Source organism: Enhydra lutris, unplaced genomic scaffold, assembly GCF_002288905.1.
Source record: "Enhydra lutris kenyoni isolate GAN:26980312 unplaced genomic scaffold, ASM228890v2 scaffoldscaffold47, whole genome shotgun sequence".
Classification (NCBI taxonomy): Eukaryota; Metazoa; Chordata; class Mammalia; order Carnivora; family Mustelidae; genus Enhydra; species Enhydra lutris.
The window spans coordinates 5,403,771-5,412,061 of NW_019154131.1; positions in this window are offsets into that span (position 1 = coordinate 5,403,771).

The following is an 8,291-nucleotide window of genomic DNA, read 5'->3' on the forward strand; positions in this document are numbered from 1 at the left end:
AAAATTGTCGAAAACAGGTTGGCAATCACCAACCAGGATAGGGATTTTAACTCCCCTTAATGAAGTTCTATGGGATGCAGGGTTTAACCTTGGGGTTCTTATGAGCCTTCTAAAAATATCTGTGAAGTTTAAATGAAGTGCATGTGTACATTTTGTTTCTGAAATATTTCATAACTTTGACCTGTGATACAAAGTGGCTTATGATGCAAAAAAATGTAAGGGAATGGTTCTCACTTGAAGATCAACATGACATAAAGAGACAAAATGTAATGTTTCTGAGGAAACAGTCTAAGTAAGTAATGTAGGATCTGCCCACCCACATCTGCAAGATTCCAACAATTGATTTATCTTTTATAGGGTAAATATCCAAATATATGAGTGTGCAAAATGAATTGCAGTTCCAAAACAAATATTTGGATTATCAACTGTGACATTTGTGATTTAAATTAACTTTCCAATTTTGATTACTGGTGATTTCTTTTTTTTTTTTTTTTTAAAGATTTTGTTTATTTATTTGTCAGAGAGAGGAGAGGGAGAGAGAGCAAGCACAGGCAGACAGAATGGCAGGCAGAGGCAGAGGGAGAAGCAGGCTCCCTGCTGAGCAAGGAGCCCAATGTGGGACTCCATTCCAGGACGCTGGGATCATGACCTGAGCCGAAGGCAGTTGCTTAACCAACTGAGCCACCCAGGCATCCCGATTACTGGTGATTTCTTATGCTTTGTAATACAGGGACAGAAATCTAGAATTTGCAACAAATATTTAACCCCCCATCTTCTCTGGTCAGTCTCAGAAAAGTCATGGTAGGTAGAACACCACCAGTGTTGTTCCACATCCTGCCATCTACTGTTGAAGATATTTAACAATGAATCACAATTGTGCCACTATAGACTAGATATTCTCCCCATAATTTTGCTTTTGAGTATAATTTAACAGGAATAAGAGAACAGTGTGTGAACACTTTTCCTTAAAATAATTATTTGTGATTGAATAATAGAAGATGTGATAGATTATCCTCCAACATTAGAAGATATTAATTTTCCTACTAACCTTTCCTTCATAATTAAAAAGAAAAGAAAAAGTATGAAGTCTTTAATCTAATTCATTTTGTTGACTTTCTATCCCAGGGGAAAATGTTTTGAAATATAAGAATGGGATTAGATTTAATTGATACTTCTGATCTTTTCACATAAAAAGAGACTAAAGAGCAACATTAAAATCACCATGTTATGAATAAATAAACAATATATTCACAGATACAGATTGGGAATCTTGCTTTTGGAGTAATTAAATGGTTTGTTCCCATTTTGCATTTCTCGGTGTTCACAAACATTATATGGCCATCACCTTGTTAAGTCATTAGTATTATACTTAATATATAGATTAGGAAATCGAAGCTCAGGAAGAGTGGCAAATTTTTTCATATTTGCAGAGTTAGCAGGTAATAGAGCTGGAATTGGAATCCAAATAATTACTATGAATCAGAGACAAGTGTAAACCTTTCCAAAGTTGTAAGACAGATTTTGTGCCTTCATAGGAAGAGACACAATCTAAAGTAATCATGGGCTTATTACCCACTACACTGATTATCTGGGGCCATTCAGAATTCTACTTTTTGTTACCAGTCTATGAGTCATTTTATTAATTATGTTCCTCAAATTCTCCTGCATATCACAGTGAGAAGACCTCTCTCTTTCCTTCTCTCTCTCCCTCCTTTCATTCCAGATGGTGAATATAGTCAATACATGAAGGTCTGATTACATAGTTTGGGGAAAAAAAATGTATTCAAGATTTAAAGATCAAAATGAGATCTCTGAGCTAATTTGCTCATCTTTTTTCTTCTATTTGCATTATTAGGAGACAGTTCAGAAAATACCCATAATTTTCCATTAGCCCAAAGTAGCACTGCTTTATTTCCCCACCAACAATTTGTTAAGAATTTTTTAATAAAAAGGTGTAATTTGGGAAAACATTTTAATAATTGACAAAACACTTTAAGTGGTGGAAATGATGCATAAGTATTAGAAGAATATCATTTAAAGTAAATTCCCATAAACTGAGAGTCTTGAGGCAAGTGAGCTGACATCTAAAATAATACTGACATCTAAAATAATACTCCAGTATTATCAGTCTGTCATGATTCTCAATGAAGAAACTAGTCTTGCTTATAGATAATGAGCTATACTGTAAGATTAAAAAATACACACAGAGAAATATCCATGTTAATGATTACATATTCTTAAAAAAATAATAATAATTACATATTCTTTAAATTCACTCTCTGATATAGCAGTTATGTGTGTCTTTTTTTCATCTATCATTTTCAAAACAATTTCTAGGCAATTTGTAGTGAATGCAAAATAGAATGAATAAAGTAGATTTGGATAATGTACTCTTAAGCTCCATAAAATTATATTGTATTATAATAATTACTACTTAAATATATCATTCACTTAATACCATGTCATAATATATACACAACTACTTCAGATAACATGCCTCAGAGTAAGGCAAACATTTGCTTTAAATGTATGACCACTAGTCTGTGCTGTTGTACAAGAAATATTCATTTCATCAACTTATTTCAAAAAACGACCTAGTTCCATTTATTCTGTTAAGAACCACACTGTATGGTATCTCAGGTTTCTATTGACAATTTTCTGTAACATGTTATATTACAAGTCAATATTGGGGAAAGGGTTAAGTTTAAACAATATAAATCTAGCAATGGTCCCTTTTATTCCCTAAATTCAACAAAATAGTATTTTAGTAGTAATATTGATAATTTATAAAATATGAAATATATTAAGCTACAAATAATACCTTATTTAATTTGATATGTTATACAAAAATATTCTAGCAGCTGGCTTTACCAAATGACCAAATTATTTGCCTGTGCACATTATAAGTCATCATAAATAGCTTTTCTAGATGGCTTCATTAGTGATTTTAGATAAATATACTAAAAGCACATACATTACTGATAATTTTTGTGTCATATTCTGTTTTATGCAATTGTTTTCCCAGTTTTTAGGTTAACAATGAAAACATAACTATATCTTTGGATTTTTAACCTTTCATCTTCAACAAGTTTCTTAAACTTCACTAAAAACTTGAAGAACTGTTAAATTGCAGATTCAACATTGAAAATTGTTTCAGGATTTGGAAAAATGGACATTTTAAACTAAAAACAATATCATAAACTCATTCACCTTTACAAAATGCTGTTTCAAAATGCCCTAAATTGATTTTTCTAAGTACAGACTAAAAATCAGAGTGAGAAACGTGAAAGTGTATCAGGAGTTGTCTCAGGATGATTCCATGTTTCTCAGAAAACAAGGTATATCTAAATATAAAGATTATTCATTTGCAACTGAGCAATGGTTTATTTCAGAGAAAAATGCATCCAGTCAAATAGACACTCTTTATCTGAAAAGATACAATGGATGATTCTATTCAGAGAACAATTAATATTCCCCACTCAATTAATGAAGATGAACAAGTATAAGCTGTTCTTCTGGATAATATTTCTATCGTGAAAGCAAGATAATTTAACCAAACGCCCACCTTGTTTAAAAATGGAAATTCCACAAAAACTGTGCTGGTCTCAAAACACTACTATACCTGTCAAAGAAAAATCTGTTTTCCACACTCAGTGAAAAACCAGCTACAGGCATCCAGAAGAGAGTATTTTATAGGTAATAAGCAGATCAAATATATATGAAATTTGGTTATTCTATTTTAAATGCCACAAGTATTTTGTTTTACTACATGAATGTTTTGTTACTCAAACATCTTCTACTATGTTGAATAACAAAGAGTTTTTAATCTTTAGGAAGAATAATGTCATAGCAGCTCACCTATAGTATGAAAATTGCCACCTCTAACATACGTCATATTATTCTGTGAGCATGAAATTACAATGTGTGGAAACAGTAAAGAAAGAGTGACACCCGTGTATGAATCCTTGCACCAAACTTATGATTAAGTATGTGGCCCTATGTGTGTAACTCTCTGTATCTCAGTTTCCTCATCTATAAAATGAGGATAATAATAGTAATTACCTTATAAGTTTCTTTTTTTTTTTTTAATTTCTTGTCAGAGAGAGCACAAGCAAGGGGGGCAGCAGAGGGAGAGGGAGAAGCAGGCTCCCTGCAATACAAGGAGCCTGATGCGGGACTCGATCCCAGAACCTGAGCCAATCATGACCTCAGCCGAAGGCAGATCTAAACCAACTGTGCCACCCAGGCATCCCCCGTCCAAGGTTCTTACAAAATCATATAAATGATTATGCACGCAAAGACTTTAGCATACCTGGCAATTACTACAAATGCAGTGATTATTGAATATTTACTATTATTAATTTTATTTCATTAATTTGAAGAAGTAAAACTCTTCAGAATAGATAAGTTTCCATAAAATGTAGCCAAAAAAATATCCTCCTTATATTTTCAAATTAGCATCTCTGGACTTTTGATTCAACACTGCCTACATTGAAAAAAAAAAAAAAAATCCACTATTGTGACTCCCACATTTACACACCCCTGCCAAAATCTTGTTTGACTCCATAAGTATGAAAACATTGAAATTTCATTTTTGATATGGCACACCAGTGTAAGTAAAATAGAATAAAACCAGAAAACCGGGTTTTCTTCTTACACTGTCAATTTGTGTATTTGGACCTCAGTTCTTGTTCAGTTGGCTGACCATAGGCAATTCATTTGGCTTCACTCGGACATGTTTGTTTCATTTACCAAATATTACTATCATTTTCTCAAAATTGTTACAAGATGGTTAAATGGACTGAGACAAGTAAAAAGTCTAGCACAGAAATATGAGCTCGTTCCCAGTACCTACTTTAACCTATTTATTTTTGGGTCCTCCCAGCAGGATGGCCAATTAATCCTCATCTTTGATGGCCCCATTACCACCAAGTGAGCTTCCTAGTTTCCTAACACAAGCATTAACTGCTTCCAGGTTGTATAGTAGCTCTACTCTTGAATCTATTTCTTGCTGCAAGTAGAAAAGATATAAAAGGCTTCCTAAGTGAGACAGATATTTGCTACATTTTCATTACCATGTTCTCTAACAGCTAGTGTCTACTACTTGCTTGACCTTCTGCGTTGTTGTACTGCTTTCCTTAACCTCAGCCCCCATCTCCTTTGTGCTCCTTGTCCTGACTTGCTGCTGTTGGGTCCTAAATTATTACAATCTGTTTCACCTTCTGGTCAACAATCCTCAAGATTGTCTACTCTTCAGGATCCCAGGTCTGCTTACAGATTCCATATTTCGTTTACACCCATGGTCTGATGGTGGCCTTTGGCTTTCGCAAAAACTCTGGTTTCTGGCTTCTTCTATCATCTTTGGCCTGTGCTTCTGTCTGACCCCTGCCATTTCAACTTATTCTGGCTGTCCTCTTATCTTTATATCCACTGTTATATTTTGGCTTCCAGTTTCATTTCATATCCTGAATTCCAACTTCACCAATGATTGGTTTTATTTTTTCATGCTCCTAATTTCATCAGGACTCACAACGACTCTGGAAACTGGTGGCGGGGGGGAAATCTATAGAAAGGTAGAATCTAGGACCATTAGCTTTCATAAAGGCAAGTAAAGGAGTTCCCCATAACTTCTTATTTTTATATTTAACCATTTTTGCTTCAATAGCTTCTTGGTACCCAGGGAACAAATAGGTTCCTAACCCTTCCCCCAACAATCCTATTTCAGGAGTTTCACTAAAATGCCAATGACTAATATTAACTTAAATAGTAAGCCTGCAAAATATATCTAATTTTTAAAAGCCAAGTCAGTAAGTGGAAAAAGCAAAAAGGTGGTTGTAGGATGCTTCCCTAGGACAAGTATGCCTTGAGTTATACTAGGAATGGATGCCATTTGAGTCATGAGAAAGGAGTTCTAACACTAGCTTAGTTAGAGACAGTGATGTCATATGGGAGTTGTCATAGCTTCTGGTACACCAGCACCATGTGGCCTCCGCAGAAGACAGACAGGCACAGGGTATTAGAGCTGGAAGGGAACTTTGCAAACCATCGATGGGAGCCTTCTCATTTTTCCAGGATGTTTAACATGCACCATTTCCTTCCTGCCTCTTGTGGGTCCATACTTAGAAACTTTGGCCCTGCATGTTCAGTGCTTTCAGAAATAGTAGCTGCCTTAGAACATACTGAACTGGATTAAAAGAAGCAACAGCTTCCCTAGCAAAAAAACCTATATGTGTGTGTAGAACACACTTTGCCATCTGCTTCTTTTTCCACTTTAAGCCAGGTTCCCTTTTTTATATCCAATGATGCAATCCTGCTGAAGCTTTTGGGTCAGTGTGAATAGAATTATAAGAGAAATTTTTTGAAGGGAAAGTCAAGTTACTATATACTTTATAAGTGACACTCAAGAGTTTTCAAAGAGTAATTTTCTGCTGAGATAGATGTGGATCCCCAAATATCCTTAACTGGGGAGAACAGTATATATCAAGTAGGGTAGGTTTTCTTTACAATATTTTTTTAGAAAGTGTTTACAACAGTCGTGCTTGTAAGTACCCTGCTGCCAGGTTCCTCATAGAAAAGTACAAAGGCTTGTAGGCCAAATCTCCAGTATTTATCTACACTAGCATACAACTTACACCTGACAAGGACTTCTGAGTAAACCAGTTAATCAAGGTTGATCTTGTGGTAGAATGATCTATCTCAGAATCCAGTACATTCATTTGGCACTTATCCCAATCTGATTATAGCACTTAATATAAATTCTTTTATATGAATTTATTTACTTTTTCATCAAGATGTATGTTCTATGAAGACTTTGATCTTATCTGTGGAGTCCATTTGTTGATGCCAGGTATCTGGAATAATAGGTTCCAAATAAATATCTGCTGAATTAAAAGACTAATGAGAATCAAGAAGATTATAGTTTGAGGCCTGAGCTGGGCCCCCAAGAATGAGGGTGAAAGAAGAAAAAGAAGCAAAAAGGGCAGGCTATGCTGCAGGAGTGGTAGTGGGGAAATTCTTGAACATTTGTAGGGTGTTGCAATGACATTAAAGAAACTATGACTAAATCCAGTATAAAAATTAACTTGGCTTGGTACAATAAACCTGGTGAAACCTTATAGAAATCTTCTGAATAAGTCAAATTATGGTTTCAATAAATAGTTATTTCATAAACCAACAATAAAAAAAACTCCATGAAACCCTCGCAAATATACATCCTTGCCTTATTTTTATTTTATTGTGTCTCTCAGTTTAACCCTAAATTTCCTACCCAATATTTTGGTACCTGTGGTTCTTCATACATACTAGACTCTGAAAAATGTTCTATCTAAACCATTTATTAGAAAATTATATGAAGTCAAGTCGAATCACTTTGCTATTTCAAGTTTATGAAAAGGGTAAGCATATGTAATGCTTAGTTTTCATAAATATTAAAACTAAGTCAATAGAAATCATATATCACCCCGTGCTATGATAAATGTACCTTAAGCATAATAAAAGTTGTTACAGTCTCACAGCAGATTTGACACCCACATAAAAAAGCAAAAAAATGCAGAAGCCACTGAATACTTTGTACCTAGTATATTATTCTCTACAAGCATAGAATGAAGTCATTTTTACTTGTAAGTGAAGAGAAGAATATCTTTAATTTTGAAGAAAAGAGTTCTGTTTTAGGAAAACATGGCTTAGTTATAATTTGGTAATTATTGTTCTGTACTATTCCCCTCAACCAGTACTCATTCATCTCCCACTATGACCCTTTCCCAGCTGGTACATTCTAATTCAACTTCTCCTATTTTTAGTCATAATGTGATTTCTTCCTCCCTAATGTCAGTGGTATTACAATCTTTTTTTTCCCCTATGTCAAGGGACACTGGCTTGCCTCTTCTGTGCTGGGCATCCCACACTCCTTTTCCCTAATCAAATGAGAGTACACTTTTCTCCTTTAATAGACACATTTAATTTGACTTCCCTTTCAAATCTTAATTAGCTTTTTTCAGATGAGGAATGCTAAAATATGTTAATTTTCAAATTCACATACAACTTAAGCCACTATAACCATGTATTTTACTTGGCTAATTACTTAGGCTTCTTTCTGTGATTATTTACTTTGCAATGCAATCTTCAGATAGCATGGTCATATGCCTGGAGGGCTGCTCCACCTGGCCTTACAAATCAATAGTTTCTATTGATGGAATAAAATGGAGTATGAGAAGGAAACTTTCTCTAAAGATGAGCTCACTCAGAGTGAGGTTAAAAAAGGCGCCTGCTTAGTGGCAAACTCCCAAAAGAAG